Source organism: Mirounga angustirostris, unplaced genomic scaffold (genome assembly GCF_029215605.1).
Source record: "Mirounga angustirostris isolate CCGP_5_RB_7025 unplaced genomic scaffold, mMirAng1.0.hap1 SCAF_14, whole genome shotgun sequence".
Lineage (NCBI taxonomy): Eukaryota > Metazoa > Chordata > Mammalia > Carnivora > Phocidae > Mirounga > Mirounga angustirostris.
The window spans coordinates 25,426,635-25,447,883 of record NW_026991722.1 but is presented as its reverse complement, the minus strand read 5'-3'; the positions used below and the strand labels follow the sequence as shown (position 1 = coordinate 25,447,883).

Genomic DNA, 21,249 nt, shown 5'->3' with positions numbered 1-21,249 from the left:
CGAGCAGAGAGCCCGATGTGGGACTCAATCCCAGGACTCCAGGATCATGACCTGAGCCGAAGGCAGTCACTTAACCAACTGAGCCACCCAGGCGCCCGAGGGAATATATTTCTTAAGGTCAGGTATCCTGTCTTGTCCCAGACTTCCCCACAGCACCTAGCAGTACGTTGGGCACATAGAAAGAGCAGAAGAAACCGTTGCTGATTTTTTTAGGTGTTTATAAAATAGAGCAGGGCTTGTATTGCTTTCTTTTCTATACTGGGAAATCCGTGAGAGAAGCTGGCTCTCGCCAACTGATTTGAAAATATCTTATGCAGACTGACAAATACTGATGTCATAGAAGTTGTGGCTGGAGAAAGGACATTTGGGCAACTTACTCCATCTCTCATGGAAGTACTTGGGATGACTGATCTAGAGCACGCAGAGATAAAGGATTGCTTGGAGGTGCAGGTGAGTATTTGAAACTATGTTTTCCTAGAATCCAAGCCCTGCACTCTCTCATCTTGTTTACAGGACTCGTTTGGCCTCCCCCTGCCTCCAGTCTTTATTTGGACCAAGTTGCACTTCAGCCCAACCCTGTCTGAGTCATCACGCTTTCGAAATAATCACCCGGCAGTCTGAACTGATGTGCAGGCTATGCTGCAAAAGCGCACTTTGTCATGTATTCATAGAGTGATGCCCATTCCCTTTAACTGTTTCTCTGTGGACGTGTGCGTGTGCGTGTGTGTGTGTATGTGTGTGTGGTGGGCCTGCCTGAGGACCTTACAAGCACATGAGGGCCCGGACCTCCTCGGTAGATCAAGTCGTAGAAGAGCAAGATGGGACACTGGGACTCAGACAGATGAAAAGATGTAGACTCGACCCCTGATTCTGGGGCTTCCTAGCTGTATGATCCTGAGCAAGGTCCTTTACTCCTGATGCTGGGTTTTCTCACATCTAAAAGATTATTGCAAAGATTAAAAATATGTGTGAGCACTTAGCCTAGTGCCTGTCTTAGGAAAAATCAGTAAACGGTAGTGAGGGTCAAAATGCCTTTGGGTATTCCCCCGAGTGGGCTCACAGCCTCACCTCCTTCCAGGCCACCCTAGGTCCAAACCCTGCTGGAGAGGCCGGCTGGAGTCGCGTTCAAGTACAGTGAGGCTCTCTCCTAATGGGAATCGAAGAACTGGATCCACACGGAAAAGGAGAGAGCTCAGAAGAAAAGCAAGCAACCACGCTCCTTAATGCACTACTGAATCTGCAGAGCCCAGCACGGGACCTGACACAAAGAAGGCCCTTGATACAGATTTGTGGTTGAATGACGAAATGAGTGAATTATCCACTTATCGATTTGCAGGTCTCTAGTCTAGAGTTTCTTCTCCATGTGGGGGTATGCCCTATGCTTAATGAGCTGGAGTCAGAAGAATTCCAACAGAAAAACATTTTTAGTGTAAAGATCCCATCACTGATGTTACATGAAACTGTGGACTTCCACAGGAAGGAGCAAGGGCCAGACTGGGAGCCCTTATTAAAGAGAGTCCACTGGGTTGTCCAAGGATACCAGAGCTCTTTTCTGTTCTAATTAAAATCAATCATTATTTTTTCTTTTCTTTTTTTAAAAAATATTTTATTTATTTATTTGACGGAGAGAGAGAGAGAGAGCACAAGCTGTGGGCGGGGGGGTGGCAGGCAGAGGGAGAAGCAGGCTCCCGGCTGACGGGGGAGCCCGAAGCAGGGCTGATCCCAGGACCCCGGGATCAGGACCTGAGCGGAAGGCAGACGCTTAACTGACTGAGCCACCCAGGCGCCCCAATAATTTTTTTTTTCTAACTACAAAAGTAATTTATGTTCATACTAGAAAAACTGGAAAACACAGGCTAGAACAAGAAAACTTTAATCTTCGTAGTATTTTAATATTCATTATTCCAGACTTTTCCTACAGGTAGATACATTTCTATCAAAATGGCATCATACCAAAAAACAGTGTCTTCTTTTGTTGAGCGATTTACTTTGATCATTTTTTTCTGAAGTACTACATACTCTCCACAGAATTTATTTTTCTTTGGTCTAGAAAAGCGCTTCATTTTTTAATTAGTTTTTTTTTTTTCCACACACTCGCACACAGAATGAAAGACACGGTCAAAATAAGGCACATAGCAACAAAGAGTAACGAATAAAACGCAAAGTAAAAGCCGCCCCCCCCCCCCCACCACCATCCCAGTCAGGGTCCCAGAGGTAAACCTTAGAAGCCAATATTTTGTAACTCCTGGTGGTTGTTTAAAACTTGTAATCAGGGGCGCCTGGGTGGCTCAGTCGTTAAGCATCAGCCTTTGGCTTAGGTCATGATCCCAGGGTCCTGGGATCGAGCCCCGCATCGGGCTCCCTGCTCCGCGGGAAGCCTGCTTCTCCCTCTCCCACTCCCCCTGCTTGTGTTCCCTCTCTCGCTGTGTCTCTCTCTGTCAAATAAATACATAAAACCTAAAAAATAAAAATAAATAAATAAAATAAATAAAACTTGTAATCACAGCCTGTCACTCACCTGCTTAAACTCTTCCAACAGCTTCGTATTCAGAATAAATCCCAAGTCCCTCCCCGCGCCCAGGGCCTGCCCTTTTGGACCTTCCACTTTTCCGCTGGTGGAGTAAGACCTGAACTGCACCAGCTCCAAGGTCGGCCGGCCCCGGGCAGGCCGTGGCTATGCCGGGCATACGCCCATCTCCAAAAGGGACAGCCTCTTAACCCCTCTGGAGGCCCGGGAAATCCGAGGCACGTAAGACTGTTAAGAGCTGACCACCCCTCAGGCTCCTCCTCTGTCCAGAGGCCTTTGCGATGAACAAAGGCGCCTTTCTCTGGCTCTCACATTCGCCTGCACGTGGAACCGGCTGAAAAGCGTGAGGACAAATGGACAGACGGCGTGAGCGAGAAGGCCACGGAGCTGGGCTCCAGCAGACCTGGGCCCTGGGCCTCTCTGCGAATAACTCGTGCTACAGCTCCAAACCTCCGTGTTTCCATTTCTTCGTCTACATAATGAAGCGAGGAGCCTGGCTCCCCAAAATCCCCCCCAACGCTAGTGCTCCATTCCAGACCAGCGAAACCACGGTCCTCTGGAGGAACCTGCCGCGGCATCATAGCCGGCGCCCTCGGAGCTGAGCCAGCCCCCCGGAGAAGGGAAGCTCTCTGTCCAGGCCTGCCAGGCAGAGGCTCTGAGCTGGACTTGGCCTCAATGGTGCCTCTCCGTCTCATTTATTCGCAAGAACTCCAGAAAGCAGGTAATTTTCAACCAAAAAAATGAGGGCTCGCAAATCTTAAATAACCTGCTCAAGCAGCTTCCCATTGCTGGCGAGAGGTAGAGTCAGGAGTTAGAGTAAGTCCGTCTGATTCGCAAGACCTCTGTTAGGCGCTGAGTGTAGTTAGTTGGATTTTTACTTTTTGTTTTGTTTTTTGAAGCACCTGGAATAAGACTTTATTAGGAATGCATGGAAAGGGGCGCCTGGGTGGCTCAGTCGGCTAAGCATCTGCCTTCGGCTCAGGTCATGGTCCCAGGGTCCGGGGATCGAGCCCCACAACAGGCCCCCTGCTCAGCCGGGAGTCTGCTTCTCCCTCTGCCTCTGCCCCTCCTCACTGCTCATTCCTTCTCTCTCTCTCTTTCTCTCTCTCTCAAATAAATAAATAAAATCTTTCATTAAAAAAAAAGGAATGCATGGAAATATTTTAGGCTTCACGTGTTATAATGCAAAGTACAGTAGACTCTTGAACAACGCAGTAGTTATGGGTACCAATGCCCCATGCAGTCAAAAACCCACCTGTAGGGCGCCTGGGTGGCTCAGTTGGTTAAGCGACTGCCTTCGGCTCAGGTCATGATCCTGGAGTCCCTGGATCGAGTCCCGCGTCGGGCTCCCTGCTCGGCAGGGAGTCTGCTTCTCCCTCTGACCCTCCCCCTTCTCATGTGCTCTCTCTCATTCTCTCTCAAATAAATAAATAAAATCTTTAAAAAAAAAAAAAAAACCCACCTGTAAATTTTGATTCTGCAAAAGCTTCATTAATAGTCTACTATTGACCTGAAGCCTTACCAATAATATAGTTAATAATCACAGATTTTGTATATGTATTACATACTGTATTTTGTAAAAATAATGATAAAGTCAGCTAGAGAAAAGGAGATGTCATTAAGAAAATCATTTAAAAAATATCTTTACAGTACTATACTATATTTATCGAAAAAAATCTGGCATATAAGTAGACCTACACAGTTCAAACCTGTGCTGTTCAAGGGCCAACTTTATAACATCCAATTCATTGGTGCTTTTTTAAAAAATTTTTTATTGTTATGTTAATCACCACACATTACATCATTAGTTTTTGATGTAGTGTCAACTCACTGGGTTTTTGATATGCAATTCAGCCACCTATATATTCTACAGGATACTAAAAATTCTTTTATTAAATTGACCAGACATAAGTTAACGAATTACCATATTCACAAAAACAATAATCAATAGTCTGACCCCCATCTGTTATCAATGGATCATAGCCTAACATAACCCCCATTTAGAACTTGGGAGCTCATCTGAATCTTCAGGAAGGCTCATTACATTACAGCTCGCTGGGCCCATCCCCAGAGTTTCTGGTTCAGGGTGGCTCAGTGGGGTAGGGCCTGATAATTTGCATTTCTCCCAAGTTCCCAGGAGATGCTGATGTTGCTGGTCCAAGGATCCCATTTAGAGAATCACTCCTGTCTTCTTGCTCCTCTAGTTCCTACTGGCTCAAGCATTCAGTTGTCCCAGCTGTAACTGCCACTGCTTTACTGTCACGACTTGGCTCCTGTGTTCAGGGTAGGCCATCTACCTACTTCTACCCCTCTGGCTCTCAGCGCAAGGAAGAGCTTGGCTTTCTGCCCCATTAGTTGGCTTTCTGCTCCACACCAGCTGGCAAAGGCTGAAAGAAAAGGCCTTCGAAGTAAGCATCCCAGCAGGGAGAATTCCTTATGATGAGCCTTTGGATCAGAGGGAAGGCTGTTCCCCTTTCAGAGCATAAGATCTTCCCTTCCCACTGTACATTGGGTGTCTAATAAGTACTTACATCTACATACAGTTGGTTTCTTCGCTAACCTTTTTTTTTTTTTCCAAAGCTTTGAATTCTTCAAGATGAAATGCTCCTTTTTTATCCCAAAATACAGCTTTTTCCGAACTTTTCACATACACACACGCACACACACCCCAAGAGAATGCAACCAGGATTTTAAATAGTGGTTTCTGCACAGAAGTCCAAGTGTGAATTATGGGTGGTGTTTCTCTGTTTGGCCTAATTTCCTGCTTGGAGTTGTCAGGTATAATCAAAGGATTGCTGCTTTTGGAATGAAGGTCTAAGTTAGGGGGTTCTTCACTTGATCTCCACTCCTCTTAGGGCTGCTAGTTGATGAGAACTGCTTGAAAATCAGACTGGGAGAGTGCAGCGTCCTTACTGAGAATGCCTTAGAAAGGAGCAAAAGGCAGCTCTGGGGCTGAGCTCTGGAGCTGCTCCACCAGACCCCTGTAAGGAGATGCATGGGCCTTTGGGGATCTCCATGCTGCCTTTCTGCCCACTTCTGTGCCCACATGAGGCCATCCGGGCAGGGCAGCAATGAGAGGGCCCTGCCACTGGCCTACATAGGCAGGCAGCCAGGATCTAGTCCTGGTCCTCAGCCCCACCACTGAACAATGAGTGTCCTGGGCCACTTACTTGAGCTCTAGGGGCCATATTCGGTTGTGTGTATATAGGGCAATGGGCCTGGATGACCTCAGAAATCCACTCCAGCACAGTCTGTTAGCGAGAACAAGAAATGGTTCTGGCCAAATGTGCTAATGAATATGCTTTTGATGTGACAATACCTTGGCCTTTGTGAATTGTGCATGACCAGGGAGGAACTGTTGTTGTCCGAGAGCTGAAGAGCCCCACCTGCCGGGGCAGGATCCTGTGCAATCAGGGGGTGCCTCCCTAGAGTCTGTCCCCTACCGGCCCAGGGGCCTGCTCTGACCACCCCACCTCCTGCTCACAGGGCTCCCTTCTGCATGGAAGGTGGACTGAGAGAACACACCTGGGTGGGCTGCATAGGACATAAAGAATCCTTTCCCATTTTTTCTCCCTCCCAAGTCTCTGCCTCACTGACACCCCCCTTTCCTGACATATGCATATTAATTTAATATATATGTTGTTAAAAATTAACCACTGAGTTGTAAACCTAAAACAAACCGAATTCTATGGCATATAAATTATACCTCGATAAAGCAGTTAAAAATGTTCTTTAAAAATAATCTTTAGGGGCGCCAGGGTGGCTCAGTCAGTTAAGTGTCCAACTCTTGATTTTAACTCAGATCTCAATCTCAGGGTCATGAGTTCAGGCCCTACAGTGGGCTCCACGCTGGGTGGAGTAATTTTTAATGTAAAGATTTTATTTGATTCTTCTGCAATTAAACTCTGAATCAAAACTAAAGAACTTTGGTCAGGACATCTTCAAGATGATCACATATATACAAACACATATACACACAGGACTAAAGCAAATGCTCCTAAGTAAAAATAAGCACAAAGGGCAGAAGCAGAGAGGCAGCAAAATGATCATAAGCATCCCGAGGTCAGCAACTAGGGGCATCTGAGTCAACAGATGGCTACCACTTGGGCAGCTGGAAAATGCTATTCCTTTGCCTCAGGAAGTGGGGCCCTCCCAGATACCCAGAAGGGCATATGGTTCCCAATCTTCAGAGCACTCTTTGCAGCATTTACTTTCTGATGGAACATCAAATGAACAAAACAGACCACACAATGAAGAAGTCACTGGAACCCCTTCCCAGTCCTGGCCGGGTCTGAGGGCCAGCGATCCCAAGGTTCACCATGCACCCGTGGATTTGGACAGCATTTCCCCTGCACCCACCACATTTGAAGACTTTTGTGGTTCTGCTATTTAATACTCCCTACAATTAAATGGGGTAGAACAGACTTCAAGTTGGCATCCTTTTTTTCTGAACTTTAAAAAGAAAATCTCCCATCGGACCATTCTTAAAATTCAGGAGACTTACACCTGGAAGACCTTGAAAAGGTCTAAGTTTCTTTTCTTCCTGCTGCTCTATTTTGTTTGGTCAAATCAAGCGCTGCCAATGGCAAGTTCCCTAATGATTGATTAGAGGGCGGGGTGTGGGTGGCTGCATTTTCTGGTAATGTTAGCTTGAAAGAGCAATTTGTGATGAGCTCTCCGCTTATCAGAGAGCTCAGCTCCACCAGAGGCATGGCGGTCGACTAAAGCCACGGGGGGCGGGGGGGGGGTGGTGAGGATGGGAAGCAAGGGACCCAAACCAGGAAAAAATCAGATGCAGCAGGTTCATTTATTTTGACAAATCTTTCTTTGTAATCATCTGTAATAAGACCACAGTACACTGTGCCGTGTGTATGATATATTTTGGGAAGGTAATGAAGTCCAGAGGATAGGCAGCATAACTCAGTTCCCAGCCAGTTAATCTTTGCTTAGAAGTAGGGTAAAGTCAGAGGTCGGTAGGTGTGTAGGTGTGTGTGTGTGTGTGTGTGTGAGCACGCATGCGTGCATGCTTGTGTATAAAAATTATAGGGTTGGTACATTAGCAAGGGCAAACATTAGCCAAGTTCTACTACTACATTGAGATTTAGAACATCAGAGTACAGTGACTACATTTTTCTGTAGAGATCTTTACAGCTATTTGAAATTATGAACCCATAATATGCAAATGCACAGGGCTAAGAAATACACATTCTTGGCAGAGACTGAAGATGTTATAATGTGTGCTGTAAACGGCGATGTGTATGTGTATAAAATCCGTGTGCACATACTAACTGGTCGATTATCCCCTCTAAAACCACACATAAATTCTCCTGACAGGAATTGGAATTTCACACACATCCCAAGAATGAACAGACTCTTAATGTGCTGTGTGTGTATGGATGGAGTATAAAAAAACAATAGAATGGGTCACTAGGCTAAGAGAGCTTTCTGATTCTCAAGCGTGACCGCAAAGGAACTTGGGGCTACACTTTCCTTTTGAACATGATATTATATTATTCATAGTAGTTGGTAATATTTATTAAGTTCTGGGCTCTGTGACAGCCACTACCCTGGGTGTTTACCACCTGTGATCCTGTTTAAGGAGGGAAGGAGAGAGAGAGGGAAGGGGAGAAGGGGTGTGTGTGTGTGTGTGTCTGTCTGTCTGTCTGTCTGTCCTATGCAAAGGCTTTACCACTCTATCAAATGGCTACTTTCCCAGGGAAAGTAATAATATACAATGGTGAAAATGTTAGTTTGTGCATGAGGCGGGCAAGAAGGGGAACTAGGTTACCCAGGTACCCCAGTTGCTGGGGCAGAATCGGAGGACAAAGATGTGTCCTTTTGTGATGAGACAGACTCCTTCAGACCCAGAGCCAAAATCTAGGCAATAGCCATTCCTGAGCAAAGAGCAAAAAACTCAGGAACCGCAGGCCAGAATCTGAGAAGAGGTAACAAATTCCCAAAATAGAATGTTGCTGAGTCAGGTCTGTGCAAATGCAGGGTCTTGAAAATTGAAAGGAAGAAAAAGAAAAGCCTTTAGTTAAACAATGGCTTTTAATGACTTCTGCAAATAGGTGCCACTCAGCGAGGTGGCTCAGTCTGGTGCATCAGAATCTGTCATGAGAAATTTCTGGCAAAGCCACAAAGACAGAACATAGTGTGATTTAGTTTTCTCTAACGTAAGCAGAAATATTTTATCAAATAATTCACTTTTACCACCTTTATCTCCACCTCCACACCCCTCAAAAGCAGTTTAGGAAAATATCCAGGGCTCCAGGTAGACAAAGGCAAGCACGCACTTAGCGATTTTCCAGGGGCTGGCAGGACAGTGACTGGGATTTGGCACCCCTACCCCCACCCCCACCCCGGGCTTTGTCATCTGTGCCACCCAGCTTGTGTACACAATTTCGGATTTTTCGGAAGCCCGCTGCAATCTGAGTTAGGAGATGATTTGCAAAATGGACACAGGCACATCTAACATCAGAAGTTAGCCAGAAAAGCATTTCCTTCCCTTGGGGAGCTTTCTATATTTTGCAAAGTTGAAGCAAGGAGCCTGAGATGGACATCAGCTCATCCGGTGAGCTTTGAATCTACTAATACTTCATTAAGGCACAGATTCCTAACTGTCAGAAAAATAACAGGCAGGCTTTTTTTGTTGCTGTTCAAGTGGTTTGTATTTATGTGTAAATTAGTACTAGGACAGAGAAACCTTGAGATTACAAAGATGGATATAAATCCACTGGGGGAAGCTTATGCAAACGTGGGCCTTGGAATGGGGTCCTTGAATCTTTCCAGCACATCTTAAAACCTAACCATGACACAGGATTTACCAGCCCCCAAGCCCTTTCTTCTGTTCCTGTCCATGCCTCACCCCAACAACACGTATTGTTTGGCCCACATCACACAGAGAAATGAGTATAACAAAAGAGGAACTCTCATCCTTGACCATGAACCACAAGGTCGTGAGCAAGTTGGTTCTTGTAGTAGTTGAAATACGGAATCATCCATCTATGGAATTCTAAAACATGGATAAAGGCACACGTCTGGGAATTTAGTGACCTGGTATTCGTATGTGCTGGTAGTTGCATTTTTACAACAGTGATTTAAGTAGCTCCAAATGCAGTTTCCTAAAATGCCATAGGAAAGAGACACTGGTCAATGAATAAAAATCATCCCAGGTGGTTCCAGACTGAAATACATGTTTTTAATAGTTGGTATGATGTAGGTTATTTCTTCCTAAATTCTTAGCACTTAATGCAAAAACCAACAGTATGACATCCCCAGAAACATACCAGAATTGAGGGGGGAAAAAAAAAACCACGAAGTAAACTGAACAGAGGGGATAAACAGCTTGGCACTTAAGATCTGCTGCACTCAATTCTCCAAGTCTGACCCCCTTAACCAAATCTATTTCCTCCCGCTTCCTACATGGGCCTTCCTGCTGAGGAGCTACTTCTTCAACGAGCATGACACAGGTCATGTTGGTACTACCACCATTCCTTTGCACAGGCTGCTCCTCTCTCCCTGAATAATCTCCAGGAAACTCAGTGTCCATTTAAGTGCAGTGGAAAGAATATGGGCTCTGGAATCTGAACAGATGGGCAGTGACTGAGAGAGGCAGCTGAGAGAAAGCAAGAACATGGTGCCACAAGCTCGCTGCTCACACACAGCCAGGCAGCCCAGAGCCCCCTCCCTGGCACTCTGTACCCCCACCCCCGAGTCAAAGAGCCCAACACTCCCTCTGTGACTTCTATGTTCCTTCATCAGGGCTGCCCCAAACGCTGCATTAACTGTCCTCTTCTCCTATCGAAGTCACCCCCAAATGCACCCCTCCCCACTCCCTGCCCAGATGCGAGGGCCATCCTGCATGCCCTTTCCTCTTTGCTCCCCCCACCCCACCAATGGCCTGGCCCAGAGCCCAGTGCCCAGCACATAGTGGGAACTCAAGAAATACTGGTTTAATGAATGAATGTTGATCTTATGATTCATTTTCCAGAAAGTTCAGTGCAAAAATTATTTATTCTACTCTTAACCCTAAACAAATAAGCAATTTTACTCTTTCAAGCATCTTGCAAACGATAAATCAGCAAACTTAGAATGCGATCAGTTTGTCTAAAGTCAGAAAACTCAAGGATTGCTTTCATTAAAAAAAAAAAATCATCAGGTAAAAACCAAGAGTATTAGATTAGCAAAAGACTGGAAACAACCAAAATATCTACGGATAAGGGGCTGGTTAACTAAGTCAAGGAATACCCATACAATGGAATCTACATAGTTGAAACAAACAAGCAAAAAAGAATAAAGAAGTTCTTTATAGTCAGATAGTCAGATGTCCCCGAGATTTAGTGTTATGTGGAAAATGTAAAGTGAAATGTAGTGTGTATAGTATGCTTCCATTTGGGTAAAAAATTTCAAAACTACAGACACACGTGTATATATACATATACATGTGTATACATATTTTCCTGTATATTCATAACATATCTTTACACTGAAGAAACCGATGACAGTGGTTGACTCAAACTAAGGGAACCAAGAGATGAGGAGAGAGAAAGATGTTTCATTTTGAATACCCTTTTGTACCTTTTGAATGTTAAACCATGTAAGTATTGACCTATTCGAAAAAATTAAATTAAAAATTCAAAGCAAACAATGTGTGGAAAAGTAATTAAAAAATCTAGTTTAGGAAAACATAAAAGAGAAATCCTCATTTTAAAAAAATGGTTCGAGGCAGCCTGTTGAGTCATCTGTAAATCATGTAGGAGGCGAAATCTGGGGAGGCACCCTTGCGTGGCAGAGAAGAGGCCATGGCTGCTGCGGCTTGAGACTTCTGGGGCCTCTCTGACCCTCAGTCTCCTCCTCTGTGAATTCAAGTGTTTGGACCAGCTCTTAGAGCAGGCAGGCCCTTTCCCCCTGGGGGAGTAGGAGGTCCTCAGGTAGATACACCTAGTCACTTGGTGACAATCTAATTTAAAAAAGAAGAGACAGTCCTTTAAAAGGAGAGAGAGAGTGCCCCACCCACTGCATCGGAGTCTGTGGCAGGGAGATAAAAACCTCAAATCCCTCCTCAGCAGAGAGCAATAAAACCAATGCGTCTCACTTCAGGAGCTTAAAATACATTTGCAGACACACCCTTCCCTCCAAACACACCTGCTGCCTTTTTCCTCCCTCTTCCCACATCCTCTCAGGACAGGCCGAGTGCCCATTTATGACAGAGCTGAAATATTTCCTTTTTTGTTCTAATATTTTCTGCGGGCCCCTCCCCTCTTTTATGGCTGCCATTCACTGCTATCTGGGATGACCCAGGAATAAGAAGATGCTTCAGAACTTAAAGACAATGAAAACATGTCGCTTTTTAAAAATAATAGTTCACACCCAGCCACCTCTATCCCCAAAACATACTTTTAGATAAAGGCAACTTAATGGTGGTGACTGGATATTGGCATTGTTAGAGAGGCTTACATGTCTCTCTAAATTGTCCAAATAGAACTTTCTATGAGATACTTGGAAACGTGGGGCCTGGGCATCCTCTCTGTTGCCCTCACTTTCTCTCCAAGCCCCATCTCCACCCTCTTCCAACTTAGGAAGTGGCTAAATTTGTTCTCCTTGCCTTTCTCTTAGGAATTAGAACACAAGAGCCCGAATGGGTCTTAGAGGTAATGCAAACTCATTTTGCAGATGGGGAAACCGAGGCCATGAAGGTGGGAGGGCTCCCTCAGGAATACACAACACACCCACCACTGGGCCAGGACAAAAGCCAGGACTCATAAGCCTTTGCTTCCTCCCTAATGTACTTGCTTTCATGTGTTCCTGCCCAGAGGCCCGGCTGCCTTTCCTGCAGGGTGGACCACCCCCCCCCCCCCCCAGCAGGTAACACCAGCCTCCCCGGGCTGGCCCTCCCGGCCCAGGCCAAGGGCTGACTGGGCTGACCCAGGGGACGGCCAAGCACCTGAAATGTGGCACCTGTAGAAATGGTAAGAGTTTGGATATATTGGATTAAATTAAAAGCACTTCCTTTTCCTTTTAACTTCTGTTTCCTTTTACTTTTTTTAAATGTGGCTACTGGGAAACTTAAAATTACATAGATGACTCGCACTATATTTTTACCAGGATGCGCTGCCCCAGGTCAGATGGTCTTACCCATTTAGCTCCCAATCAGCAAAACTGACCTACCCCATGTGCCATTCTCTGTGCGACCAGTCTCTATTCTAAAGACCCACCCATGCCTAGGAGTTAAGGGGTAATGTGCTCCCCCCCTCCGGTGATGTCTACAACAAGCCTCTAAAGCCTCAGGGTGATTTCTGCAGGTGTTTCTCCCCTTCCCTAGAGGGGATGGAGGGAGGGTTTCTGGCACCCCTCAGGTGACACTGATTCTACCTACATGAGTGGTGGCTTCCCCACAGCTATCTTTCCTGTAGACTGGATTTTTATCCCCTGAAGTATGGTGGTACCTTGGGGAGGAGGAGGAGGAGGAGGAAGAAGGCAGTCTTGGATGTTTGGGGGCCCCACTCCTCATTCTTCCCTCCTCCCTTCCGGGTAGGAGTAGAATTCAGAGCACATGGAAACAGTGCTTTTCATGGATGCATGCCTGTCTTTGTTGGGAGTCGTGCTGAGGGCTTTGGGTGTATCACGTCCTCTCATTTTCCCACCCACCTCAAGAAGTTGGTGGTCACAGTTTTCTAGATGAGGAAACTCAAGCTTTGAGAGGTTCAGCAACATGCCCAAGGGGACCACAGGAAAGTGGCCAAGCCAGAGGGTTCAGGTCTCATCAGTTCCAAAACTCATGCTCCTCACCATCGCTTAACTTCTTGAGGCCTCAGTTTCTTCATCTGCAGCATGGCAATGATAGTAGCCCAGAGACAGGGTGGAGCCCTGTGACCCACAGACCCATCCTCCCCTGGAACTGGGTTCTGGGCTCATGAGGAGCCGCCATCTTGAAGGCCCTCCAGCTCTCGCCATTCCCTGGCAGAGCTACCCCCTCATCCTGGGCTGACAAACCCACCCTTGTTCTCTCAACTCTGAGGCTCCATATAGCTCACTCTCCTGCCTGGGTGCCCTCTACTTCTTGTCTGAGGGAATTAAACACCTCCAGCCCCTTATATCAAGACTCCATCTAAACATCACTTCCTCCAAAAACCCACCAAAACTAGTAAGTCAGAGAACTGCTTCTCATGTTGCCCTTTCCTGCTTCCCAGGACATGATGATCTTCCTCACCCCTTCACCCCCAGGCCTTGAGCTCCCTCCCCAGCCAAACTCACTCCCAAAAGAAGCCTTGACGTGGACAGGCCTAAGTCTCTCCTCCCACAGGAAGGATTCTGCATTCCCTTCATTCAGCAAAATATTTCCTGAGCACCCACTGTGCAGCGGTCATTCTCGTAGGCCCTGGGAACATGGCGGTAATGGCAACAGGGCCCCTGGGCTCCTGAAGGGGCAAAGGTTGCCTCCAAACATCCATGCTCTAAACACACTAAACCAATGATCTGGGTTCATATTTCTCAAGATTCTCCTGCTGTTCTTATTTTTAGGTCAAGGAATGATCAGTTAATGGGCTCTGGGTTTGGTTTTTTGCAGGCGTGTAATGGTTAAAGTATGAAACATGACCTGAAGGAAGGCTTCCCATCTATTAAAATACATTTCTAGAGGCCATGATGGCCTTGGGAAATGTGACAGAATGCTCAGTAAGGAGACCACCTGCAACACCATAAGCCGGTAGCTCTTCACATGGTGACGGAGCGAGGCCAGGAGTGAGCGGCACCTTCCTAAGGACATCCACCACGTGTTGGAGGAGGGGACTGCTCTCCTAATTTAAACTGCATTCGGCAAAGCTCGCTGAAATCTTCCCAGCCGGTGGGGAGATGTGGAAAGTACATTTTCTTCTAAGTATCAGTGATTCACAGTGGGAATGGCTCAGACTCCCAAGAGAAGAAGTCCTTCTGTTTATTAAGAGATGGCACGGGCTTACAAAATTTCAGAAAACGATGTGCAGGGGTATGTGAGTGCCACCACTCATGTAGGTAGAACCAATGTCACCTGAGGGGTGCCGGAAACCTTCCCTCCATCCCCCCTAGGGAAGGTGTGTGTGTGTGTGTGTGTCTGTGTGTGTTGGTGGGAGCAGAAAAAAGACTGGAAGGAAACGCACCAAAATTAGGGTGTCGTCACAGCTTGGGGGTTTAATTTTACACATATCTCTATTTTCCAAATTTTCTATCATGACTCTCATGGCTTTTATAATCAGAAAAGCAGTAAACTGAAGGCTAATGGTTTTTTAATTTCCTCAAGAATCTGTTTTTACAGGCACCATTTCAGTGGGGTTTGGAAAGCAGCAGGGTGTGAAACACAAATGAAGTCCCCCATTCCTGCCGGGCTGAGCGTACCCCTTGGCCCTGAAGAGAAACCCTCCCAGCACCCACGCGGGCAACCAGCTGTCCACAGCTGTTCCGAGGAGGCAGCGAATGAATGGAACTGCTGGAAAAACACAACGTTCCTGACTCTCCAAGGGTGGCATTATGCTTGGAGCGCTGGCTCACCAAAGAAGTAAATAAACAGAGAGAGAGGTGGCAGCCAAGCCAGCTAGAGGAACTTCAGTCCTGGAGGTGGGTCAGCTGCCAGGGCTCCTGACTCTTAACATAGCATCAGGGGAAAAAAAGACCCCTCTGCCCAAGCCAACCAGCGCTGTGGAGTCAGGGCTAGCCCCGGCTGACCACGGCCCTCCCGGGCTGTGCCTCATGAAAGAGATCCGCGCTTCCCACCACCAGCAGAGCACACAGGGGCACGTTTTCTTTCTGCCTCCAGGCCAAAGAGATCCCCGAGGCCAGGGCCCCTGGCCTCTCAGCAGACCACTGGCACTCACGGGCACACCCCATTCACCGTCAGTTTCCTCGGGCACTGCTCCATGCCCGGCACCGTTCTGGGGCTGAGGATATGACAGGGAACGAAACAGACAAGGTCCCTGCCCTCCTGGAGCTTACATTCTAGTGGGAGAGACAAGTGACAAACAAGAGGAGAATCAGGATTATGTCCCAGACAGAGGTGGGTGCTATGAAGAATAGAACACAGGGTGCTGTCTCCACTGGGACCTGAATGACAAGGGGTGGGGGTCAGCTGGGGGTAGATCGGAGGGAAGGGCATGCTAGATGAAAAGAACAACTGAGGTGAGCATGGGAGGGGAGGGAGTCTGAGAGGCAGGCAGGGGCCAGACCCCAGAGGGCCCACAGGAGGGTACGCAAAGGAGTGGCCTATCTGCCTCATGAAAGGAGACTCACTCTGCATTCTCCAAGAAGGACTCCATGGCTGTCCCTGGCTTCCAGCATCTCTGGCACGGTGGAGCGGCCAATCAGTTTGGCTCGGGGCTTCTCAAAATGCCTGGTGAACGCTCTCTCTTCTCCTGTACCCTCTGATTCTGCCTCCTCGCCCTCGCGACACCAAGAAACACTGCCCATGGCAAGGAAGAAGCAAACCCGACCGCTGTCCACCCACCCACCAGTGCCCCCCAGCGCTTGCTCAGCCAACACCTGCCATGCCCAGGGCTCGCGCCGCGTGCTAAGAGGGTGCCAATGAGCAACACACGAGCCCCGCCCTCAGGAGTCCCCCGCATGCGATGCCCACGCCAGGCTCACCAGGCACCACCACCCTCAGCCGGGAGCTGCCCAGCACCCACCTCTCCACCTAGGACCTCCCGCTTGTCTTCTCTCCCTGGCAAAACCTGCCTCAAGCCCCTGAAATGGTTCTGATGGGAGGATTAATTCACTGCAAAGGGCTAAACAGAGAGACAAGCTCAGTGCCTTTGCCGGCTTCTTCCACCGCCCACCCTCATTCTTCCATCCACCAACCCAGGGAGAAAATATGCCTAGCTGCAGGGTTGAGGTTGTAACCAGTGGAATGGCAGATACTATTTATCTGCAGACCAAAGAGGACTGAGGTGTTGGTCGAAGAGTGCAAAGGCAAGGGGGACCATGGGGGACTGGTCCAGAGTAGGGGTGGGCAAGGGGGGGAAGAGCTTTGCGTGCATGTCTCACACCTCCCCAGCCCACACCACACAGCAACGCCATGGCTTATAATCAGAGAAAAGCACATCTGATAGGTCGCTTTCAGAATCTCTTCTCGCGTAAAAATCACTGTTACCACTACTCAAAACAGCCAAGTACCCCCACTTTTGCAGATTCTTAAGTTCTGCTCTGTAAGATTTCTAGGGTGTGCCTCATTTTGTGCAAATGGAGGGCCTCGCCTGAGAAAAAGTGCACACACAGGCTCCAGGAAATCCTTCTATCTTAAAACTCCCAGAGCTGCCGAAGTTCCAAGAAGATCTGCAGGACCCCTCCACACGGGTCAGGGTTCACACCAATATCCACCATGCAGTTGGGTGGTGGTTTTCTTCCAGTGGGGCACGGCCATCCTGGGGAGAAGTCACCACCAAGGATGGTTCCAGACCCTTGAGTCTCTTCTTCCCAGGAGGGGAGGAGGGGTTATAAATAGCCTGGACTCCTTCAGACTGACACAGGCGCAGATCCCACACCCCCGTCCCAGCCTCAGCCAGCTGGTCCCTCCTCCCCCAAGTTCCCACAGCCTGCTATAAGAGGGAGGAAACTGCTCACCCACTGTGGGGGTGGGGAACAAAGTCCTTCAGGCCCCCATCAGAGAGAGTGGCCTCTGACGAATTATAACTGTAACCCCACCACACCTCTGCACCCTTCTGTAATAGCAGTGCTGGAGAAGGGCCAGGGGCAATATGATTAGGGGACCTCTTACCCCTGCCCCTGGGTCACCCCCAGAAACCCTGAGCCGAACACCCAGAGTACGTTAAGGCACTGAATGAAGCATAGGAATAACCCTCTCTCTTCTCTCTGCCTCAGCTTCCCCATCTGTAAGAAGGACAAAGAGCTGAACTCCCTACCATGTGGGGATGGCCATGACATTAGCATGCGATGAAAGTGAAAAGGCGCTGTCAGAAGGTAACCCTGGACCATCATGATGATGTCAGATCCTGCATTCTTCTACAAGAGCCCCCAGCACAGCTGTGGAGACACCGATTCTTATCTGTTCATGAGAGGAGAAGAATTCTACTTGGTGGCATTGAGTTAGCCTTGAATTCTTGATAATGCATGCCCTTGAAAGCAACAAAACTTACAAAATATTCTCCCTTACAAGTCATTTCTGACTAATACAGATCGAATACGCCACACCCAGACCTATTTCGATGGAATACGGTTCTGCTGGACTGTGCATGACAGTATATACTGAAGGATGAGCATTGCCCTAGAATATTTTGGGGGTTTTGGGGGGGGAGCTCTCAACAATCATTCTGTTTACCATCCAAACCCTTCCCATCCATACCCACTGGTAAGAAACAAGTGGCTAAAATCTAAGTGGCCAACTCCCAGTTCTTTTTAATTAAGACACTTTGTTTGCTCAATAAAATACAGCATAAAAAACATTTACTGAAAACCCACTCATTGATGTCTAATAGCGTGTCAAATACTCATAACAACATTTATTCCAACACCCCCAGATAATTGCTCATCTTTCTCATTTGGTATCCACAACAGCACAACATTCGTGTCCAAGTGTAATTGATCCAGAATTGGGCTCCCTTTCAAAAATATCTGTAAAACCTAATTACCAGGAAAACAGAGTTCTGGCATCCTACGGAAAGAGGGTGCTTCACAATGAGACAAGCTGCAAACTCATCTTGGCCAATCAAGCTGCATTATGTTACAAAAGGAGTTTGAGGAATTTGGGGTGAGGAGGGAGCAGGAAAAGTTGGAATAGCGTCAGAATGGAATCTTCAGTGATAGTCCTTTTTTTTTATTTTTTTTTAAAGCCAAGGGCAGAGAACAGGAGATATACCACATTAGCTGGCAAGTATGGCTATAGAAAGTACCAGATAATGAGCCCCTAATGGGCTTGGGGTGTGAGGTGGCATTTCTGATCTCAGGCCCTCCGAGGCCTTGCTGAGGGAACTCTCTCCACCCTGGTCTGAGAGGCTGATGTCATTTCTCATCTCCCGGGGTTTCTAACCACTGTGGCAGGTCACTTTCCCTTGGGCCTGAGTCTGCTCATCTGTAAAATGAGTGTTCCTCATATCTCTAGGACATCTTCTGCTCCAAAATCCTGTGCCCTTTTTTTTTTTTTAAAGCAAAGGGCACTGTTTCTGCTCAGGTGCTCGGTGGGGTTGGGGGAGAAGCGAGTGCGTGCAGGAGCAGTGGGGAATGAAGGACTCAGTGTTTCCAACCAACTCTCTCGCAGTTCTATGCACACTTGCACCAGCTGGGTATCAGATCAGACCCACAGCGGGGATAAAGATTCCTTTTAGCCCAGGACGGACCTACCGGGGTGGTTCTAACCTCGCTCGCTGCCCTGGATTCGACAACAGGCCAATGAGGAACCGGGCCAAACCACTGGACTTCTTGGAGCGTCTCTCCCAGAGCTCTCCCAGAGCTGACTACACCACAGCACATCTTCCTTTTCGGAGGGGTGTTCCCTTCCCACCTTCATCTTCTTTCTGTCCCAGAGACCCCAGAAATTCCAGCTCTAGCCTTGCGAAAGATCCGGTGAAGCTCCCAGGGTAGGGAGCACCCACGGCCGTCTCCTGGCTCCCCTCGTCCCTGGACCCTCCTAGCCTAGATTTGGGTACCAGCCTCGACAGCTGGTTTCAAAGGAAACGAGAGTTGTTGCCGCTCTGCTTTTCTGTGGCTCCTCCTAGCTCTTCTCCTAATGAAATCAGACAAGCAGCCCGAATAACAAAGCAGCACAGCGGCCAGAGACAATTCGATTTTCAAAGGAGCAAGAGATGCGCACGCCCGGAGCGAAGACGCGCGCGGTTCCTAGGAAGAGACCCTGCGCTGCCCCGTGTGGGCGACAGGTATCGGGCTGGCCTCAGCTTAACTTTCCCCAGGCACGGAGGAAACGTGTGCGTGAGCCCATTTCCCGCAGCTTCCCAAAGGGCGGCCGCGTGAGTCTGAAGGTCCCGCAAGAGCGCCACCTCGGGCAGGGACCGCCACGAAGCCCGTGAGCCGCGTCGCGAGATGCGGGATCCCAGACTTTCCAGCCCCCTTTCTAATGTTCAAGATAAGACAGTGTGAGGTGCGGGTGCCAAAGTCTCGGGAAACCGTCCCTCTCCAAACTGTTCCCGCGCCTTCCCGGCAGAAGTGCGGTAAAACTTTTGGCAGAAACCACCTGTGGCTGCCGACAGGCCCGCCCTGTCCGGGCCCCGGGGCGCCGCCGAGCCCGGGGCCGCACGCGCCCGCAGAAGTTCCCCTCCAGCCCCGCGCGCCACTTCGCTCCGGGCCGCGGTGCCAGCCAGGAGGCGCGGCGCCCGCTCGCTGGCTCGCTCTCCGCTGGCTCTCCCCTCCTCCCTCCCTCCTCCTCCCGCCTCCTCCCGTTGCATGGCTGCCGCACGGAGCCCCTGAATAGCCACCGCAGCCCCCCGCCTCCTGCCCGCCGCGCTGGGGGCGCCCCTGCCCCCGCCGGCGCCCCGGGGCGCGCGGACCGCCGGCCTCCTAGCAACAGCCCCGAGACAGCTTTCCGGCGTCCGCGATGCGGAGCCACCCTCCCGGAGCCCCGCGACCCCCTGACCCGCCTCGGCAGCGGAGGTGCGGGGGAGACCGTGACCCTCGCAGCCGGTGCCCGAGCCCGGCGCGCGAAGCCACTCACCTCTGCGCGCCGCCAGCCCCGCGCGTCTCCCGCACTTGGCGCCGGGCCGCGGTCCTCGCGTCCTCCGCCGCCGCCGCCGCGGTCCGTCCGTGCCTGTGCGCCCGAGCAGCGCGGGCCGCGCGCTGTCAGAGTCTCGTGGCGGGGCTGCGCCGGCGGGTGTGGAGCCGAGCGGCGGCGGCGGGCGCGCGGGCAGCTCCTCCCTCCCCGCGCCGCGCCTCCGCCCTCCTCGCGCCCCGCCTCCCGCGCCGCGGCTGTCAGCCCCGCGCCCCGCGCCCGGCGCCCGCGCGGCCAGCGCCACCCGCTCGGGGGGCGCACGGGGTTAAAGGGCCCGGATGTCTACGGTCGCCTCTCCGCGCGCCCGCCCCCTCCTCGGCGCCCCCTCCCTGCCTGCCACAGTTGCACTTGCTGCGCCCCGACCTCCTCCCCGGCTCCGCGGAATTTCTATTTTGACAGTAACTGTGGCGGTGGGCGGCGCGGCGGGGGGCGCCCAGGACCCGCGGAGGCGTCGGGCGCCTGGCAGGACCCGGCGCGGGGGCGGAGTGGGGGGCCGGGCAGAGCCACCATCCGCTCGGGGCTTTTTTCTTTCTTTCCTTTTTTCTCTTTGCCTCCTCCAGGATTTAAAGGGACAGCCCCGGCCGAGGCGAGGGGCCAGGCGGCCGCCGTTTCTCCGGTCTCCAGACGCCCTCTGCGGCCCGGCCGGACCCGCCCGCACCCGGAGCACGGGCTCCCGACCGCTGGGTATTTTTAGGTCCACACCTGGCCCGGGGCAGCGGTGCGGCAGAGCTTGGCTCGCTCGCCCCGGTGCACGGCTATTTTTACAGAGTCCGGTTGGGGGAGGAAATAAAACAACTCAGCAACTGCTTTCCCCTCCAAAAGTAGGGAGTAAAGAGTGGGAGCGAGAAGTTTCCCAAATGCTCTCTGAATTCCAGCGAGTCAGAAAGACACCTCTCCGACACGAGAAACTGGGCCTGCGGCGTTTCAGGGCGCCGAGATCCCCATGGGAAACCCCGCCCTAGACACCTCTTGGACGCGGGGTCTCCCACCCTTCGCCGGACGGAGTCCCCACACCCCGCGC

At 49.9% G+C, this 21,249-nt stretch overlaps 1 protein-coding gene across 4 annotated transcripts in view; it reads right to left on the bottom strand.

Moving 5' to 3' along the window:
• The window catches only part of ZBTB7C (zinc finger and BTB domain containing 7C), a 346,189-nt gene extending 325,799 nt beyond the window's left edge, over positions 1-20,390 (bottom strand). For 3 of the 4 annotated variants that reach the window (XM_064577635.1, XM_054510304.2, XM_054510305.2), the window contains exon 1: positions 20,175-20,390. The gene's annotated coding sequence lies outside the window, so the exon portion shown is untranslated. The remainder of the gene's footprint in view (positions 1-20,174) is intronic. The other variant, XM_045886758.3, reaches the window with a different exon arrangement.
• Positions 20,391-21,249: the final 859 nt, after the last annotated feature.